Source organism: Podarcis pityusensis, assembly GCF_964106645.2.
Source record: "Podarcis pityusensis genome assembly, chromosome: W".
NCBI lineage: Eukaryota > Metazoa > Chordata > Lepidosauria > Squamata > Lacertidae > Podarcis > Podarcis pityusensis.
Genome location: NC_138045.1, coordinates 6,860,247 through 6,881,701, shown reverse-complemented (window position 1 = coordinate 6,881,701; position 21,455 = coordinate 6,860,247). Strand labels below are relative to the sequence as shown.

The 21,455-nt window shown below is 45.7% G+C and overlaps 2 long non-coding RNA genes across 2 annotated transcripts in view; both read left to right on the top strand.

Annotated features, from left to right (window-relative positions):
• LOC308467842 overlaps positions 1–21,187 on the top strand; it is an 87,282-nt gene extending 66,095 nt beyond the window's left edge. Inside the window, exon 2 of the long non-coding RNA XR_013981337.1 lies at positions 20,634–21,187. This is a non-coding gene — a long non-coding RNA (uncharacterized lncRNA). The remainder of the gene's footprint in view (positions 1–20,633) is intronic.
• Positions 10,045–13,025, top strand: LOC308467812. Its single transcript, XR_013981306.1, has 3 exons — positions 10,045–10,168; positions 10,456–11,144; positions 12,823–13,025. It is a non-coding gene; the product is annotated as an uncharacterized lncRNA (long non-coding RNA).
• Positions 21,188–21,455: the final 268 nt, after the last annotated feature.

Genomic DNA, 21,455 nt, shown 5'->3' with positions numbered 1-21,455 from the left:
AATCTCTCTGCAGGCTTCTGTTGCTGCAACGTATTCTGATTCTGTGGAAGATAATGCTACACAGCTCTGTTTGTATCTGCCCCATGCGACAGGTCCATCCCCAAACATAAAAACATGACCACTTGTTGATTTATAATCAGCGTTATCCCCAGCCCAATCCGCATCAGTATACCCAACCAATTTAGGGTCTCTGACAGCTGGTAACCTTAATTTACAATTCATGGTACCCTTCAAATATCGCACCACCCTCTTTACACCTGCCCAATCATGCTCAGTGGGAGAATTCACTTTTCTGCTAAGAATCCCCACAGCATTAGCTAAGTCAGGTCTACATGTGGTAACTAAATACAAAAGTTTACCAATCGCTGTAGTCATTGTTGTCTGGCAACTGCTTCGAATCCTGCTGATTCTTCAGGAAGTCAGTGGCCATCGGTGTAGCAACTGGATGTGCGTCTTGCATCTGCATGTGCTCAATCAGCTCGTGGATCTTCTGTCTTTGGCTGAGAAGAAATGAGCCGCCCTCTTCTCTTTCCACCTGGATCCCGAGGTAGTACTGAACATCTCCTAGCTCCTTGACCTCCACCTCTTTGCTAAGGTGCTTTACTATCTGTGTATAGTCTTTCTCACTTGCTGTGGCAATAATCAGGTCATCGACAAAAGCTAACATATATGAGAATTGTCCATTATTTGACTTACTGTACAAGCACTTGTCAGCGTCGCCTTGCTTGTACCCAAGTTGCGTCAGCATTTTATGCAACTTCTGGTTCCAGGCTCTAGCAGCCTGTTTAAGTCCATAAAGTCCTTTCTGGAGTTTGCACACTAAATGTGCTTCATGTGGTTTTACAAAACCCTTGGGCTGTTTCATATAAATTTCCTCAGAAATCTGCCCATGTAGAAAAGCGGTAGCAATGTCTATGTGTTTCACTCTCATTTTCTTGGAGGCTGCAATGCTTAAAAGCATTCTTACGCTGCTGTACCTCGCGGTTGGTGCAAAAACTTCATCATAGTCTTCACCAAAATGCTGTGAAAATCCTTGTGCTACAAGTCTAGCTTTGTAGCGCTGCACTTCTCCTTCTGACCCCTTTTTAACCTTGAAAACCCATTTACTGCCAATGGCCTTCTTACCGGGTGGCAGCTCAGTGAGTGTCCAGGTCTTGTTCTGATGCAGTGCATCCATCTCCTCCTGCGCGGCCTTCCTCCAGAGACTGGCTTCTGCAGCTGGCATCTCCTGTATCTCTTCCCAAGTGGAAGGTTCCTGTGGAAACGCCGACCCTGCAAAGTAGGACAACCATAATGGTGGGACACCTCTGTTGGTTCTGGACGAGCGCGTGACCTCTGGTCCCCAGGATGCGTTGCTCGATCTTCACAGCCTTGGGAGAAGTTCTCCCCTCTGCCTGCACTGGGTCTGGACTCTGAGCCTCAGTAGCAGGTTCAACCTCTTCCTCTCCTTCATCAGCAGAGTCAAGTAGACTCTCTGACAGGATGTCAGGGTTCCCATGCATCCTTGCCCAGCCACTCTGCTCACAGAATTCAGCACTGTTGCTGAGCAGAATCCTGGACTGATTCCCTGACGGATACGCAAACCTCCACCGCTTGGTCCCTGGCTCATACCCACAAAAAATCATCTTTTGGGACTTGGGTTCACCTTTCTTGCGTTTGGCCTTTGGTATGAGGACCCAAGCCTCACAGCCAAAAACGCGGAAGTAGTGCACTTTCGGTTTCTTTCCGTGCAGCAAAAAGTACGGTGTGTCACCTACCACTGAATTGAACGACCTGTTCAGAATAAAGTTGGCCATTTGCCAAGCCTCCCCCCCAAAGCGCTGTGGGAGCCCGGCATCAAACAAAAGAGCTGCGAACATCTCCCCTAGCGTCCTGTTCCTGCGTTCCGCGATCCCATTCTGTTGGGGACTGTGTGGAGAAGTCAACCTGTGTTGAATCCCCTTTTTGCGGAAGAAACTTTGCAGTGCAGACCCGGTGAACTCCCCACCGCGATCGCTCTGAAAGTTTTGCACCCGTGTGGAAAACTGCAGTTCCACAGCCGCAATCCAGTCTTTGATTAGCGGCGCAGCTTCATTTTTGTGTCGGAGCGTGATGGTCCAGGAGTTGCGTGTATGGTCATCAATCAGAACCAGCGCAAATTTGGCTCCGCCCATACTGGTCACAGAAAACGGACCACACAAATCTGCATGAATTAATTGAAAAGCCCTAGTGGTCACCCTCTCAGACCTAGGGTATGTGCACGTTTTCACCTTTGCGGACTTGCACGCTCTGCAATCTAGAAACTTAGCACATGATTTCATTTTGCACCCTTGCGTACACTCTGGGATCTTCTTCACTGACCCCCAGGACACGTGTGCCATGCGTCGGTGCCATAAGTGAGCACACGCATCATGAACTGGAACATTGGCACACTGTGCTTGAGCCTCCTCCGTGTCATCTGGACCTGCAAAAGAAGCATCTATCACAAACAACCTGTCTTTACATTCAACACTGACTAGGTGCTGTCCATTCTTAGAAATAGAACACTTATTGTTCTCAAAACACACTCTGTAGTTCTCAGCAAGAAGTGCACTGACAGACAGCAACGCGCAGGACAGTCCTGGAACAACAAAAGCCTGGATTGAATCCTGTAAGAAAGAACAAAACAGTGAGCCAGTCTGCGTGAGTGGGTGTCGAGTCCCATCTGCTAAACAGACAGTTTTCCCAGAATTTACAGAGGTGCAGTTCTCCAGGAATCCACTAGATGGCACGGGATGATGGGAAGCTCCTGAGTCTATGACAAAAGCCAGCACAGCATCCTGTTGACAACTCTTGACTGCAGCCATAGAGGCTGCCAAATGTTTATGTTCAGTGTCTCTGCCAGCTGCCTTCGGCTTGCCTTTCCCACGCTTTGAAGAAGAGCCCTTTATCTGGTTGCTACGGGAGACGGCCTCCGGCTGTTCCTGTGCCTCCACTGGACATTCTCTCACCAGATGGGAGGGGGAGCCACAGCGATAACAGCGGCGACGCGTAGCAACAGCTCTCACAGCTCCCTCTCCAGCCATTCCTTTGTTCCCAGCACCCCCACCTATGGGTGCACAGCCTGGGCCTGCACGCTCCCCAGCACTCTGGTTGTAGGCCTCAACATCACGCAGCCCCTCGGAGACAAAGCAGCTACTCCCAGCTGTAACGTCAGGAACATGGCCAGCAGTCCCCACTGGGCTCTCGGCTTCCTCTCTGCTCTCGGCTTTCTCCCGGCCCTGGGCTCCTGCTGAGCTTTCACACAGACTCCTCAGCACCTGCCAGGCAGCCTGAGCCGACTCAACGCCCTCCAGGTGGGGCAACAGCATAGCGTCCACGCTTGCTCTCAACATGCAGAGCTCGCTTTGCATTCTCTGCTCTCTATCTTCCAGCAAAACAGCCTCCAGGTCTGCTCCGCCATCTTCAGCAGCAACTGGCATGGGTGGGGCCGGCTCCTTCTGGGCTATACTCCAGAGCCCTGTGGCCAAAAACCACCCCCTTACTCTCCTAACCCAGATATCCCAGGACTGGGTTGTGAGCTTTTCAAACGGGACATCATAAAAGTCCTGGAGCTCAGCCATCTCCTCCCCCAGTGCTCCCATTGGGGCTTTGAAGTACTCACGCGTACCAGCCAGCTTCAAAGGAGAGGCCTCCAGTGGCTCTTTGCAGCACACAGCATTGCAGCCAGTCTCCCTGCTTTTCTCCCAGGCAAAGCCTCAAAGCAGGACTTTTTTCTTCCGGCAGCAAAAACAGCAGCTTCTCAGTTTTCTCAGCCTTTTTAAGCACACAGCACTTCAAAGCAGGCTTCAAAGCAGCTTCCTCTAATTGCAGTAACTATCAACCATAACCTCTGAAGCAGATTGATTTATTGCTCAGATAAGCCTGGCGTCCGGCCCGCTTCGGCTGCACAGCTCTTGCCGGCCAGGCCTCTGCATTCCAAACTCCACATTCCGATGCTCTAAGCAAAAGCAAAGATCAGCAGCGGTAAGAGAAAGCTTCAAAAACTCCAGTGCATGCTTCAGTGTGCTTAAATAAAGTCCACTCAGGATCTTAGCAGCTAAAAGCAGTTTTATTTACAGCAGACTATCCATTATCTATCACAGCGAACAGCATCGTGAAAACACGTCCTCTCTCCTCAAAAGCGAAAGTAGAGAGAGAACAAAGGCTTGAGGCTCTTGGAAATGACACAGAATTTCCCCCCTCCCAACAGTAGGCAGGGCGTACACTCTGAGCTGTTTAACCCTGTAAGCTCAGGTTCTCCTCACATATCCCACAAGGATACCTGCTTTTGCCCTGGAGTCAAGCTTGTGTCTGCGTTCCTTGGGCACGTGGAAGTAACACGGAGTTCCAAACACACGTATTTGCGACAGATTGGGAGCTTTCCCATGCCAAAGTTCAAATGGTGTGCGCTCTGCCCCTTTGGTTGGCAGTCTATTCTGCAAATAGACCGACATGTACACTCCTTCGGCCCACAGCTTCTGTGGCAAACATGCGTCCTTTAGCATGCACCTTGTCATGTCCATAATGGACCTAAACTTTCTCTCAGCTATGGCATTCTGCTGTGGTGTGTAAGGAACTGTGGTTACGTGTGCAATTCCTTCCTTGGCCAGGAGAGCCTGCATTTCATTTGAGCAGTACTCACCTCCATTGTCGCTCATTAACACAGATGGAGCTCTCTGGAATTTATTCTTGACCATGGCAATGTATTCCTGGAGCTTCTCCACTGTTTCACTCTTCTCTTTGAGGAAATATACAACACAAAATCTTGAAAAGTCATCCAGAAATATTAAAATATATCTATTCTTTCCCAGTGAGGGAACATTCATGGGTCCACATATGTCAGTGTGCACTATATCAAGCACTTTGTTGCTTCTTTGCTCTGCACAACGTGGAAATGAAGGTTTTACAGCCTTCTCTGTAATACAGCTTACACACTTTGCTGGAGCTTTGTTGCTCTGCTTTACCTGCAAACTTCTTACAAGATCTCTTTTCTGTAGATCCAGAATGATGTTGGTATCTCTATGTCCAAGCCTTCTGTGCCATAGGTCCAGATCTGCCTCATCCTTCTGGCTGGAATGTGCCACTTTTGCAGACTGGTTCTCTGAAAGATCAAGCTCATATACACCATTTATTAGCTTTGCTTGAACAACCACTTTGCCATTTTTAGTCACCTTGCATTCTCCATTTCCAAATGTGATCTGGAAACCTTTCTTGTCCAAAGTGGACACGCTGATTAAATTGCAGCTCAGCTCTGGTACGTATAAAACTCTAGAGATTGTGTTCTCAATGCATTCATTGTTTATATTGCATTTCAGACTCATGGAACCTGCACCTTTTGCTTTAACAATGTTGCCATCTGCAACCTCAATTTCAGATCCTTCTTCATCATTTATCTCATTTATCTCATTAAAATTGTCCTTTTTTATATGAAAAGTGTGAACTGGCACCTGAATCTAAAATCGATTTATTACGTTTATTTTCACGATTCTGGACAGCTAAATTCCTTTCTTGCAGTAACCATGTGCATTCACATTTCCCCTTCTTTTCCCCTTTTGGCTGAAAGGGGTGGGGTTTCTTTGCTTTAGGAGCCCTGCAATTCTTTGCAATGTGTCCTTCTTTGTTACAATTGAAACAAACCACTTTCTTAGGCATCTCTTTCGACTTTGTAAATTGCCTAGATGCATAACCACTGTCCATGCTTCTAGCATTTCTCACTGGAGATTCAGCTCTATCTCTGCATTCTTCTTTTAAATAACCAATCAAGTCTTTAAAAGTCAGACCTTGTCTATGGTCCATCAAACTTTCAAATGCACTAAAGTGTGGTCCAAGTGATGATAACAAAATGCTATCTTTGCATCTTCATCAAAAGCTTTGGGAGTCAGATCAATTCTTTGAATAATCTCAGTAAACTTGTTGATGTGCTCCGTGAATTCCTCTTTTGAATTCATCCTCAATCTGGTTAATTTACACACCACGTTTCTGAAGCAGTTTATGCTAGATTCTCCATACACGTGCTCAATATCTCTTAAGATTTGAGACGCATCATCTGTACTATTTATTAATGATAGCTGCTCATCACGAAGTCCACTCAAAATTATGTGTCTAGCTTCGCTGTTCATGCGTTTCCAAGCACTTATCTTGGCTAAATCTCCCTCAGACGATCCCGTAGGTTGAGGGTCTAAAGCTTCCAAAATGTGCTTATAATCTAAACATGCTATCAAGTGCTGCTTCCAGTGTATGAAATTGTGTTCATTCAGCACAGGCATTCCTAGCTTTGCATCACTATCAAAAGCTGCTCTAGCCATCTTAAAATCCAAAATTTGAAAATTCTTCAAAATTTCAAAATTTCTCAAAGTTTTAAAATCAAAATCTCAAAAATCTCAAAATGCAAAACAATTCTTCACTGCCTTGGGTCACTGTGAACTCTGAGGGAAGGGGGGGGGGTTGCTTAATCCCCACTGCACAATGGAACAAAGGACCATGTGCTTACCAGGAAGTTAACTCAGAAAAATACTACTCAACTCAAAATCACAATCCAATGCAATCCTTCAAAAATACGCAAAAATATGCAATACTGGGGCCAATAACCCTTTGTGGGAATGTTCAGGGGTGCAGGAGAGGATATATTGTGAGATTATATCCTAATCCAACTTGTGCTAACAAGTTTCCAAAATATCAGCAGAGTTTATAAACATTCCCCCTTTAAGTTCGCAACGGTAACGTGTGCACAGGTTCGCTAGAACCTCTATAATAATTACCCTGGTAATTTCCCCTTTTGTTCCCTCTTAAAATACAAGACACGACACAGTCTTTATAAAAGCATAAAAGAGTTTACTCACGTTCTGTTCACAATATGATCCCAGAAGGCAGACAGGCTTAAAAAGGTTACATACATTCAGAATCTATCTTATAGCAAGATAGTCCTTTCCTCCTCTCTTGGCTGAGAGCCAAGAGAGCATCTTTAGATGCTTCTTCTTCGAAAGAAAAATGGCAGAGAGAGAGAGATGGCTGCCTGCCCTGTGCTTTTATCATTTACCTGCACAGGTGAGGTCACATGCGGAGGAAGTCCGTCCCAGGAAGTTTACCTGCTTGCTGGACAGACATCCCTCCCCATGTTCTAACATGTACACTCTCAGAATGTTGTCATTGACTGCTCCTGTGTTTACATCCCACAATTTGGAAAACTCTGGAATTCTGAACTTGCCTTTTGCTTTCTTGCTCCTTCGTTCAGTGGGTAGGTAGGTGTAGGTAGGGGCAAGTCGAAAGCTTCCTTGAAATTCCTCAGCCCCAGCCAGCATTGCCAATGGGCAGGATGATGAGAATTGTAGTTCAGCAACGTCTGGAGGGCCAGAGGTTACCCTCACCTGTTTCATCGGTTAGTGTGCTAAGATCTGGGCACAAGCCCAATTCAGCTGACGGTACTTAACAAGGGCTTGCTTTACACAAAACATGAGAGCTAATACACTATTCTGCTCCAATATACAAAACAGCCCCTTCTCTAGAGAAAGCTCAAGAAAATACAGTTATTAGAAGATGGCCGCTGAGAGAGAAAAGGCCTGAGACTTCCGGTGAGCCGCAGCCACGAAAAAGGAGCACGAGGCTACCCTCCGGGGGGGTCCCGAACAACACGGGGGTCCAGAGGCATCACGAAGGCTTCGTGAACCTTGAAACCTCAGGAGGATTATCCTGGGGGACAAAGTACCCGGTGGTGCTGCGTGTGCTCTCCTGTTTTTTAGTTTTTAACAGGATTTGAGCTGCAACACGAGGGGAAGCAACAAACCCCGTGCTGTGAAGCCTCAGGCTCCGAGTGAAAGCGGTGAGCCTCCAACAGCAGTTAAGAAGCTGGATGTAAATAAGGCAACAAAAGCAACAACAAACAGAAATTTGGCCAGGAAAACCAGTGGAATAAGAAGACGTGGGGAGAAAGGAGGAGGAGTCCACTGCAGCGGTAAGAGTAAAATGGAGTATAGCGGAAGGCTGGGAGAGGAGAGAAGGTAAGAAAGTAACAGCTAAGTGGGTGTAGCGGAGAGACCTCGGATACAAAGTATAAGAAATCTGAGGCAACGAAATGACTGAAAATATCTTAATGGACTAGAGAGAAGTGAATGGAAATTCTTTGTTTGTCCAGGTCGGAGTGCGTTATGCCAGCGACTAGTTTGGGACACATAAGTGAGACCCTGCAATCAACCCTCTTGCTTGCCTGTTAAACAGTGCCTGTTTTAAATAGTGCTTAAACTGTGATTTCTGCCTCCCACGTTTAAACAGTGATTGTTTTATGCTTGAGGAGTCTGAAGGACTAAAAATTGAACTGGAAATAAGAGGAACTGAAACACTGAGAGGCAGCGTCTCTTTAAGGAGGTTTGGGAGGAGAACATGAACTGTATGAGGAGAGTTTGAGAATACAGTGGGACTCTCCGCCGCCATTTCACACTTGTTTCCTCCTCCTTCTTTAAAGTGGTACACAACAACAACCAATTAGGAGAAGATGGACGCTGCACTTTAAGCGATTGAATTACCGCTTTAGTCGGAAGAGACTGGGGACAAACGGATAAGGGGAAAAGAAAGGAAGGCTTAAGTAGGACTTTTCGGCAAGACCTTCCGTTACCCCGGGAAGCTCCTCTCCTCGTGGAGCTCCTTCCACTTGACTCCGCCTCTCTTCCCCGTTTCTGCTCTTGCATTGAGACTCACCTCGTATCCTGTTCCTGTTCCTGAGAACTTTTTGGTTGTGTGTCTTCCCCCTCCCCCTTTTTTTTCTCGGTTTCTTGTTGTTGTTCTCCCCTCTCCTTCCCTCTTCTTCTTTGTATTTTTCGTATTTTAAGAGTTAAGTCTTGGAAAGCAATTAAGGCGCCGCCGTGTGGGGGTAGAGGGGAACTACATGGGAAGAACTACATCGGAAGAATAGAGAAAGTCAATATCTCAGTTTAGCGACCTCTACGGGTGAAAAATTTTTACTAGTTAATTAATATAAGCTGAAATACAAAATGAAAAGGGGGTGGGAATGCCAGTAGAAAGGAGACCATCCAGATAAAGAAAATGGGAAAGAAGGGAAAGAAATCTAGGACTATGACAGCTTAATGGTGGAAATAAGGAAAGAATTTAAACATAATGAACAATATATCGAGAAAAAGTTATTAGAAGTACAGGATACATTGGATAAGAGATTGGAGGGGGTGGTGGGAGAGCTGACAGGAAAAGTAAAAGATTTGATGGTAAGATCCAACGCTCTTGAGGACTCAATGAAGAGGGTGCAAAAAGATATGAAAGAAAGTAGGAAGGATATGGATAGGCCAGGGGTCGGCAACCCGCGACTCCGGAGCCGCATGCGTCTCTTTAGCACCTTTGCCACGGCTCCGGGGCGGAGGCGAGGGGAGGAGGCGCATTTTCCGGGTGGAAACACGCAAAAAGCCGCTTACGAGTGGATCACTCGCTTATCTACCGGGGGCGCCTTGATCGCGCCGAAAACCTCTCCGTTTGGATTGCTTGCTGCCTAGCCAAGTCGATTTGCCGCTGGGAGCCCAGCGCGCTACGCAAGCTCATCGCCGCATTTTACCTTTCCTGGGGAGGACTCGGCGCGCCTGGCGGATCAGGTTGTGGGGTACTATTATTTCAAGTCGCGGTCGCGTGGAATTTGTGCTTTGTGACCGTTTGAAGCGGGGGTTTTTTCTTGGGAGGCTGGGCGGCGCGAAGAGAGGGAGGCTTGTGGTAGCGTCGGGGCTTGTCTCTAGCAACGTAAGTCCTCGCTATTTGGTCACACGCGCAGCATTCTCCTTGTGGGGGGGAGGTGGCTTTGGCGCTCCAACGCTTGCTTTGCGGGCTGCTTTCTTTAACGCAGAAGGTTGAGGCTCTAAAAGCGTCGGAAGCAGCTGTGCTGTTGCTGGGTAACTGGATCGTCCCGGCAGCCATCTTATTTTTCCACGTGGTCTTCTGAGGCGGCCGCCATCCACGTGGGAGTTAGTTGCCTGAAGCCCCTTTTTAGTTGCTTGAAGCCCCTTTTTAAACTTAAGCAGGGGAAAGTTCAGTGAATAGCTAACGCTTTCCTTGGGGAACGTTATGCAACAGCTTCTTGCCGGTCTTTGTCGTCCCGCCTTTGTAAGCAGGCTGCATTGAAAGGGGGCATGTACGCTGGTCACTGTTTTGAAGGGGAGTGAAGAACACACACTCAAAAAAGGTAACTTGTTAATTTAACGTTTATTTCTATGAGGGGGAGTAATTCTGAGGGGTCAAACAAAGAAATAATAAAAAAGTGTCAAAAAAGTTATTTTTATAATGACGAGGATGACATTGGGCCCTCATTATTAATTAGTATTTACATCAGGCACTGATTATGATTTATGGTACACTGGGGCCCTGATGAATTTTCTATGGCATTTTGGGGCATTGATTATTGGGCATAGCAAATTTTGCTATGGGGCCCTCTGATTTCTAATTACGTCCCTGTTTTGGACCCCCCGATAGGCCAGCCATGGATAAAGGCAAGAAAAGAAAAATTTCTGAAGAAAACAGAATGTTGAATGATACATGGACAGAATCATTTGCATTCTTTACTGACAAGACTGGTTTACCAGTATGCTTAATAAGTGGTGAGAAATTTGCAAACAACAAAAAGTCAAATATTGCAAGACATTTCCAGAATAAACACACAGCCTTTGCTGAAAAATATCCAGATGGAGATGAGAGACGAAAAGCCGTTGCAGAACTTATGAGGAAGGTTGATAGGAGCAAAAATAATTTCAAGAATTGGGTGAAGTCTGCAAATTCCACAACATATGCTAGTTTTGTAGCCGCTCAGGAAATAGTCAAGCACGGGAAGCCGTTCACAGATGGAGAGTATATAAAAGAAGCATTCATTAAGATTTCGGAACATCTATACATGGACTTCAAAAACAAGAATGAAATTGTGCAGAAAATCAAAGACACGCCTCTGTCTGCGAAGACTGTTAAAGACAGAACCCTAAAAATGGCAGAAAACATTAGCAAACAGCAAATTCAAGACATTAATTCAGCTGTGGCGTACTCCATCGCCTGTGATGAGTCCAAAGATAAAGGTGATATTGAACAAATAGCGCTGTTCTGCCGATATGTGAACTCTTTTGGGCCACAGGAAGAACTGATTGAGCTGATACCACTAAAAGACCAAACAAGGGGTGGACTTCCGGGTTAGCGCCATCGGCGAATGGCGGAGTTCCTCCGACCGGAGGAACTGGCTCCGTGGAAACTGGGTCTTCCCGCCGCGGTGAAGGTGGGGACCCGCTAGAAATCCCAGGCGGAGGAAGCCTGGGAACGTGGGGTTCAGCAGGGCACCAGGAGCGCCCCCTACTCATGGGGAACCCCTTTTCGGGATTCCGGAGTGAAGTGGGGTGAGCTGCAAACTGACTGCTACTTTCACGGAGTGAAGCCGCACAGCCATCGCCGGAGAGCGCTGACTTTTTCCTGTGGACAATTGGATTTAAAACAAGTACCCGTGAGTAGAAACGGAAAATTGGATCAAGAAATATCTTAATTTGACATCGAAGCGGGAAGGTTCAAAACAGGAAGTCCGCCTTCCGCTTTTTCTATATAGACTGAAGCAAAAACCTTGTAAGCTAAAGCCTGGAAAGTCGTTAAAAAAGCCTAAATTTCCTTCATTTATAGCTACTGAGACCCCCTTGGAGGCAGGAGAGAAGGGGGGGGGACTTTGTGTAACGCCTGCAGGAGAGGGAGTGAAGAAGGATAAGTTTCCACCGTCTCTAACCTGGGAACGGGGTGTCAGAGACAGAAATTGTTGGAGAGGTTCATTGACTGTGAATGGAATACTTTGACAGATAGCTAAAGAAGAGAAATAAACTGATTCCAATGTTGCCTTTTGCATTCTAAAGAAACAAAATATCTGAAAAATGAAAGTAATTTTCCTTTGTTGGACTTGCCTTAAAAAGATGGATACAAATAGAAATTGTCTCCTCTAGAGGGAGCCTGCTAAATTGTTGCTGCAGTCTACTTGAGGACTCCACAGCTGTGAGATTAAGATCGTGGGTTGGAACCCCCCAGAGACCTACTCCTCAATGAGAAAGGAAAGAAATTAAGAAAGAGACCAACAAAAGACAAGGAAAAGTGCAAGTATAAACAACAAGAAGAAGAAGATCTGCAGAAGGGACATGGAAGAGACTTAAGGGCCTCGGACATAAGACTTCCAGGTTGATGGACTAGATGGAATAGACAGTAAGGACTGACACAACCCGAGACCAGAGGAGACGTTGGATGAAGATTGGAAGAAAATTTATAAAGAAAATTTTTATTTAGGGAATTAGCTTAAAATTAATGAATATTAGGGGAAATGTTGGAATGAAACTATATGACTCTAGTAGAAATGATATCAGGAGCTATGTATAACTGAGTATTAAGTTTTAAGCTTTAAGGTATTTTATGGTAAGATAAGGTTAAATAAATTAAGGTAATTTGAATAACAGAATATGGGGAAAGATGGGAAGGATCTATCGAGTTAATTAATAGGTTAAATTGTTAAGATAAATTATGTAATAAAAATTGAGAAAGATGGAAAGAATTTGCTGAAATAACTAACTAAACTAGAATACAAAAAGGGAGGTGTGAGGAGGTCAACGAAACAAGCAAATGGAAGTTAAAGATATGTAATATGGGATTTGTGTCTTTCTTTCCTCTTTTTTATTTTTATTTTTTGCTGTATTGTTGTATTGGTTTTTATGTTTTGCGTTTTTTCTTCTTTTTATGTATTGTAGTGTTGTTGTTTTTTTTTTATTTTTTTCTGTAATTCTGAAATTATTAATAAATATTATTTTAAAAAAATAAAAATAAAAGACCAAACAAAAGGTGAGGATATCTGTAAGGCTGTCCTGGACTTTTTAAGTGCTAAAAAAATAAACACCAACCACCTGGTCTCAGTGGCTACTGATGGGGCACCGAGCATGAGAGGAGCACAGAAGGGCTTTGTGGCTCTACTGCAGAAGGCGCTGGGTAGAACGCTGCTGTCATTTCATTGCATCCTGCACCAAGAGGCATTGTGTGCTCAAACATTTCCCCCCAAATGCACAAAAGTGATGGATGGATGTGGTCATTCAGATTGTTAAAAAGATAATGGCAAAGGGTTTAAACCACCGCCATAGATAGATAGATAATACTTTATTCGGCTATAAGCCCACAAGGTAAAACAAATCAATAGATAAAAATCAATAGATAAAATCAATAGCATTTTACAATCTAAAATATCAACTAAAATATTTCAACGCATAATCTCTAAATGTACCGTGTTATGTCCTTGAAGATAAAGATGGTGCATAGAGTTTACTGAATTTTTAATAGTCATGCAGCATTCCATGAAGTCTTTTATATGACAGAACTGAGATCAGGAATCTAGCAACCTGTAAAGTTCTATAAGAGTCAATGTCCTGGAGTAGATAAGCTAGATGTAATTCAGGTGGTTTAGCAGCAATTTCCAGAATGATTGAACTCAGGATCCTTGATCGGGGAACATTGTATAAGGGGCAATTAAACAAGATATGATAAAGGGATTCTATCGATTTGTTGTCACATGCGCACAAAACAGAGATTTTACCGTTAGAAAATCTATTGCTCAGCACATTTGAGGGGAACACATTAAATCTGGCTCTAACAAATGCGAATCTATGCGACGCAGCCGATAAAGTAGACAGATATCGAGGTATCTGGGACATAGATGTAATGCCCTGATATATCGGGGAACATGTACCTCCACCTGTGGTAAGATTTTGTTGTAAATCTACCTCCTCCAGTCTTTGTTTGATGACCTTTTTAGCTGTAATTAGATCTAAATTAAGTATATCGGAAGGAGAGATTCCATAAGACAACAGTTTGGAATGGATTTTTGTTGCCCATGGGCTGGTGAATTCATCTCTCCAAAGGCACTGAATAAGATGGTAGTTTGGCAATTTATGCCAAAGGGACAGCCAATAATTAAAGGCATGTCTCCACATCAGAATCTCAAGGGAGGGGGTCTTAAGTTCTAAGCGAATGGCAGAGTTGCTTACACAGGAGGGTAGTTTCAAAAGGCGTCTTAGAAAAAGATTTTGCAATGTCACCAGAGGCAAGAGGTTTACAAAGGCGCCCCATAAAGGGACCGCATAGGCCATAGTTGCAACCACTTTTGCACTATAAACTTTTAAGGCGGATGGAACATGCATAGCCCCCTCAGTAAAGAAGAAGCGTAGTAGAGCGTAGATAAGGGCTTTCACCTTGTTTTGTAAATATGTGATATGCGCTTTCCATCCCATATTATACTGGAAGTAAATTCCTAGATATTGAAATTTGTAAACTTGTTCAATTGGCTTCCCCTCAAGTTCCCATCTATACAGTTTACGACTCCTGGAAAAAATTAGGACTTTAGATTTGGAATGGTTAATAGTAAGTAAATTTGTTTGGCAATATGATGCAAAAATCTTAAGGGCCCTCCTCAAACCGATTCGAGAATAAGAGAGGATCACCGCATCGTCAGCGTACAATAATAAGGGGCAGCGATAGTCTGCAAGCCTGGGTGCATGAATGGAGGTTTGGGCCTCAGCTAGGGGCGTCCTCATGTCACTAATATAAAGGTTAAAAAGATAGGGGGCAAGGATACACCCTTGTCGTACCCCCTTGTTTATTGGAACTGAGTTTGTGAGATCGCCCTCAGGTGTTAACCTCACCCTAGCAGCCGTCCCTTCATGTAATTTAATCAATAGCCACAACAGCCTTTTTTCTATGCCCCACTTTGCCAGTTTTTCCCATAACAGCTCTCTAGAGATACTGTCAAAAGCCGCCTTCAGGTCTATAAAAGCGGCACATAGAAGACCATGAGTAGGGGAAGAATACTTCCGCGCCAAATGATATAGAATTATAGCATGGTCAATAGAAGCGCGATTTGGTCTAAACCCGACCTGTTCATGGCCTATCAGATTGGAATCTTCGGCCCATTGGGTTAGTCTAGTTAGCAAGAAGCGAGTGTAGATTTTTCCGATGATTGATAATAAACTGATATTACGATAGTTTCCTGGGTCCTCTGGTGGTCCTTTTTTATATATAGGAATTATGATGGACTCCTTCCATGATGTAGGTATCTGGCCCGTGGCATTGATTGCATCAAAGATTTTTGCAAGAATTTTAGCCCACCATATTGGGTGTTGTTTAATAGCTTCCGCCGGGATCAGATCGGGCCCTGGGGCTTTATCAGTTTTCAGTTTAGCAATTAAATCTACTATTTCCTCCGGGTCAGTATCTGGCCATATGGGCAAGTGACTTGAGAGAGTATCAGATTGGATGTTAGAGATGTCTGTCTGGGAGAAATATTTTCTTAGAAATTGTTCCCATGTCGGGGCTGGGATAACCGTCAATGGGTATTTCCTCGATCTTTTGTTGATTAAATTCCAAAAACTGCGAGAGCTGCGAAGCTTAGAGGCAGCAATCAGCGCTTGCCAACGTCTTAGCTGCCACTCGTGCTTGGCTGACTTCTGTGCCTGTTTGTAAGCAATTTTGGCCTGCAAGTACTCTGGGGGGAGAGTTTCAGCTCCAGAGGCTTTATATCTGTTGTAGATACAACAGAGAGAGAGTCTAGCTTGCTACGTACCATCTGGTACGTAGGTTGAGACCCTATCTGCCCGCGGACTGCCTCGCCAGAGTGGTGCATGCTCTGGTTATCTCCCGCTTGGACTACTGCAATGCGCTCTACGTGGGGCTACCTTTGAAGGTGACCCGGAAACTACAACTAATCCAGAATGCAGCAGCCAGACTGGTGACTGGGAACAGCCGCCGAGACCATATAACACCGGTCTTGAAAGACCTACATTGGCTCCCAGTACGTTTCCGAGCACAATTCAAAGTGTTGGTGCTGACCTTTAAAGCCCTAAACGGCCTCGGTCCAGTATACCTGAAGGAGCGTCTCCACCTCCATCGTTCTACCCGGACACTGAGGTCCAGCACCGAGGGCCTTCTGGCGGTTCCCTCACTGCGAGAAGCCAAGTTACAGGGAACCAGGCAGAGGGCCTTCTCGGTAGTGGCGCCCTCCCTGTGGAACGCCCTCCCACCAGATGTCAAAGAGAACAACAACTACCAGACTTTTAGAAGACATCTGAAGGCAGCCCTGTTTAGGGAAGCTTTTAATGTTTGATGTATCATAGTATTTTAATATTCTTTTGGAAGCCGCCCAGAGTGGCTGGGGAAACCCAGCCAGATGGGCGGGGTATAAATAATAAATTATTATTATTATTATTATTATTATTATTATTATTATTATTACATTTGGCATCAAACCAAGGTGCACCGAACCTGGGTTGATCTCGGTTAGCCAGGTGAGCCGGCATCGTAAAGAAGCTAGTTAAATCTGCAGAGAAGTGGAAGAACCACTCCAGTATCCTATTTGGTTCAGACAGCTCCGTCAATGAAACAATAAGGGATTCGGAGCTATTCCTCTGGAAGAATTCTGCATATTTTTGGGCCTGTTTCATGGACCATTTAATGCCTCTTACTTGAGCTGTGGCATTTAAACCTACATGAATTGGGTGTGTTCTGCTAACCGGGTGCCAGTCAAGCGTTAGCTTGGCCGCTAGAGGTAGGTGATCACTGGATTGTACATTATCTACTTTGAGATAAAAGAAGTTTGAAAATAGGTCTTCTGAGACTAGAAGATAATCTAGGACACTATTTGATGTTGTGCTCAAATGAGTGAATTCACCTGGCACGTCCGGAGGGCAGTTGCCATTTAGAATGTTCAAATTCATACGAATGGCCAATTGATAAAGAAGGACTCCCGCCTCATTCACTCTGTTGTCCTTAGATATTCTTGATGTGAAAGAGATTAAATCAGATTTTGGGTAGGGGGGAGATACCCACCACTTGGCCTTAATTATCCCATTCCAGTTGGCAGCTGTACGTGCATTGAAGTCACCACCCATTATCGATGGAATATTAGGGTACTTAACATAGCATGCCAATAAATGATCTTCCAGAGAATCCCATCTATAATGAAGGTCTGATATCAGACCACCTGGAGGAAGATAAACATTGGTGATTAATAGTGAGAATTTTTCACTTGAAATCAGACCAGTAAAAGCAAAAGGAGGAAAGGTATGAACTAGCGAGAGTTTAGCTCTCATTTTAAGCGATATGGCGATTGCAAGACCGCCTCTGGACCGGCCACCTTTCTGGGAGGGGATAGCTGGAAGTGATATCAGTTCAAAGCCATTTATATCTATTTTATCTTCTTCCCATGTTTCTTGCAAAAGGATTATCTGGAAAGAGTTTATATAGGACAGAAATTCGGGATCTAATCTTTTCCTTTTCCAGCCAGCAATGTTCCAACTTAGGACTGCTAGCTGGGGACTTCTATGTTGTTCTTTTAACAGTCAAAACGGAGGGGGGGCAGACTCTCTGTTAAAGACAGAAGATGTAACAAAAAAGTCAGTTATTTTACTTTGGGAAGATGGTAACTGTGAGGCGCCCTGCAAATTAAAGTTTTTAACAATTTGGTTCGACTGTTGGCAAACCGTGGATGATTCACTGAAAGTAGATCTCTGAACAGGAAGTCTCTTCATTTCGAAATTCTTGGTACAACTTGACAGAGAAATACCCAGGTAGGGGGAAATTGAGTCCGTCGGGGTAAACCCTCTCGCAGATTTATCATCCGACATTCGGATTATTTTATTGATGCGTCCCATCGGGTCTTCAATCGTTTCTGACGGCGGGTCCCGAGGTGTAACATTCGCAGTTTCCTTTGAAGGAGGTAATTGAGGGGGCATCACGGGGGTGGAAATTGCGGAAGACTCTCTCAGGGGCATCACTTGTGGACTACTTCTATATCTGGACGAAACTGGAGAAGATTCTAGCTCTGGCATAGATGAGTGAGTTAAAGAGGGATTTGAGTCAAGCAGGGAAATCAGAATTTCGTCCTTAGGTATTGTGATGGGATGATGAGCTGCTTGTGCGTAAAATCGTATCCCCTCAGAGTTTGTTCAAGTCCACAAACCTCTGTCTGTGACGGAGCCCCTCAGACATGGCTCCTCTAGTCACTAGCAGATTCTGACAGTGGTTGCTTTCGGAATCGCTTCCAACATAAAAGCTCCTTAACGGAAACACGTCTTCTGGACTCTCTGCGTGACAGTTTCCGGCGAGGAGTGGGTGTCCCTACAGGAGGTCCTGAAACCTCCCCACTGTTTTCGCTGGAAGTGTCTCTGAGCCATCCCTCCAGCTCACTTTCCCTCAGCTCACCTCCTCTCCCCCTACTGGTTCCCTCTTCAGCTGCTGAGTCTCTCCCAACCTGTGTGAGCCCCTTCACCTCCCTTCCTTCCGATGGCAGTTCCCTGACATCCACCTCCCCTCCAGGGCCCCCTTCACCCCCTCTCGCCCCCTCCTCTACGGGCGGTGAGGAGGCAAAACCCCGGAATGAACTTCCTTCATCTTCCGATGTCTCGAACACTTCTCTCCACCTGTTGCGGTTCCTGGTCTCGAAGTACTCCTCCTCCTCAGAGTCCATCTCCCCCTCCCCTTCCCCTTCCGAGTCCGGGAATCCTTCCAACTCCTCCTCCTCATCGGTGGTCCCAAAGTATTCCCTCCGGAACCTCTCCACAGGCTGAGGTTTCCTTGGGAACCTTTGATGGAACGTTTCTATCAATACCTCGTCATTGATATCTTCTGCCATTACCCAAGTGTTTTCTGACTCCGGTTCTCCTTCCCACGCTACCAAATACTCCACCTGATCCCCCTTCCACCTGGCGTCGAGGATTTCTGCCACGTGGCTGCTGCATTCTCTTTCTTCTATGACCGGTCCCCGAGTGGCCATCCCTTCTCGTCCCCCCTCATACGGTGACAGTAACGACCTGTGAAATACTGGGTGCAGTTTCATGTGGTTGGGTAACCGGAGCCTGAAAGCCACTGGGTTGACCTATTGAATGACCTCAAAGGGACCCAATCTCCTGGGTCTTAATTTCTTACAACCTCCTTTGAACGGCAACCCTTGGGTTGACAGCCACACCCTATCTCCCACCCTTATGGTTTCACCTTCCCTTCGGTTCTTGTCTGCCTGCCTCTTGTATTCTTCCTTTGCCCTGTCTAAGTTGAGTTGGAGCTGACGATGGATTGCTTCCATTTCTTCTACAAAATGCTCGGCTGCCGGGACGCTCCATCTCTCCCCTTCTCCCCCTGGGAAAGCCCTGGGATGACACCCATAATTAGCCAAGAAGGGGCTCATCCCTGTGGACACATTCTCGGCATTGTTGTAGGCAAATTCCGCCAGCGCCAACTTTTCTACCCAGTCATTCTCTCTGTCATTGACATAACACCTCAGGTATTGCTGGAGGACACCGTTTGCTCTTTCCGCCTGCCCGTTGGTTTCAGGGTGCCGGGCAGTCGAAAAGTTGACCTCCACCTGCAGTAAGCTCATGAGCTTCCTCCAGAACCTGGAAGTAAATTGTTTTCCTCGGTCTGAGACCACCCTCAATGGCATTCCGTGCAACCTAAAAATGTGTTCTACAAATAACTTCGCTGTCTCTTCTGCCGTGACTGCATGCGAGCAGGCTACAAAGTGGCACATCTTTGTTAGTAGGTCTACCACCACCATGATGGCTGTTTTCCCCTTGGACTTCGGCAGATCAGTCATAAAATCTATCGACACTGCCTCCCAAGGTCGTTCTGGGGTTGGTAAGGGTTCTAATAGCCCCGCCGGCGCCCGCCTCTCCCCTTTGGCTCGCTGGCATTGCTCGCACCCTCTTACATACTCCCGTACATCTTCCCTCACCTTAGGCCACCAAAATTCCCTGGTGACCAACCACATGGTTTTGTGTTGTCCAAAATGCCCCGCCGTAGGGCTGTCGTGCAACTGCTTGAGTACCCTCCCCCTTAAGTCTCCTTCAGGGATATACAGTGCCCCTTTGTAATACAAAGCTCCATTTCTTTCCTCGAAACCCCCTGGTTCCTCTCCCTCACCCCTAAGACCTCTGAGCTTATTCTGGGCGTATTCATCATTCTCTGTTTCCTCTACCAGTTCTCTTTGTCCCACCAATGCCGCCCCACACACCCAGCGGTCCTCTGGAATGACATGTCTCTCTTCGGGTGCTCCCTCCCCCTCCAAATATTCAGGTTTGCGAGAGAGAGCGTCCGCCCTAATGTTCTCTGGGCCTGGCACGTAACAAATCTCAAAGTTAAATTTGGAGAACTCCTGGGCCCATCTCACTTGCCGTTGGTTGAGCACTTGTGCCGTCCTCCAATACTCTAGGTTCTTGTGGTCAGTGCACACTTGCACCTTATGTTGTGCGCCAATTAGCAGGTGCCTCCATCTCCGGAACGCCTCATGAATGGCTAGTAGTTCTCGGTCATACACCGTGTAGTTCCTCTCGGATTTGTTCAGCTTTCGCGAAAAAAAGGCACACGGTCTCCACTCTGACTCCTCCTTCCCTGGCTGCAGAAGCACCGCCCCAATAGCTCTGTCTGATGCGTCAGTTTCCACTCTCATCGGTTTTTGTAAATCCACATGCAGGAGTTGTTGTTCCGAGGCGAAGGCCCTTTTTAGTTCCTCAAATGCTCGCTCCGCCTCCTCAGTCCAAACGAACTTCTTCTTACTGCTGAGACAGTCCGTAATGGGCGCCGTCAGGTGGGCAAAGTTTCGGATGAACTTACGATAGAAGTTCCTGTCCCATTAAACTTTAATTAGTTTAATGCTAATCAAATGTCCAGTGCGCTTCCGATGCGACAATGTCCCATTACAGCAGAGCATTTCGCACAGCGGCTCAAGAAGGGCTGGAGAGTCAGCATCTTTTCAATAAAGGGATCTTGGAGCAAGCGGTTTGGAACTCAAATAAAAGGTTTATTTACACAAAACAAAAAACCCTGGTGAAGAATCACACATATCAGCAAACACGCCCCAAAAGAAAGGGGAAGGGGGGAAAGGGGGCAAACACACGAGTGAGTTGACTATTTATACAAACTCACATTCCTGGAAGCCTAACGACCTCCAGCTGCTCAGTGATTAGAGCGTCTTGATTAGAGCTTCTTAACCCTTTAATACCAACACCCCCTCTCGCTCGTAACACTGAGCTGTACCAACCTTAATTCAAATTTAAACCTGAACAGAAACATTTATGAGATTGCGGACTCAAAGCTTTTGTAAAACCGTCTGCGAGATTTTCTTGGCTTGGACAATACTTTAGTTCAATTAAACCTTGTTTTACACTTTGGCATACATTTTGATAACGGATATCCAAGTGTTTTGTCTGTGCCTTGAATTGACCTGATTTAGCTAGTTTAATACAAGGTTGATTGTCTTCCCACACTCTGATAGGTAGGGAACATTCTCCAAACAATTCTTGTACCAGTTGCTTATAAAATTCCAGTTCTCTACATACATCTGATAATGCATTGAACTCAGATTCAGTTGAACTTAAAGGTATAAGTGATTGCTTTCTTGATCTCCAACCAATTAGTGCACTTCCAAATTTTATCGCCATTCC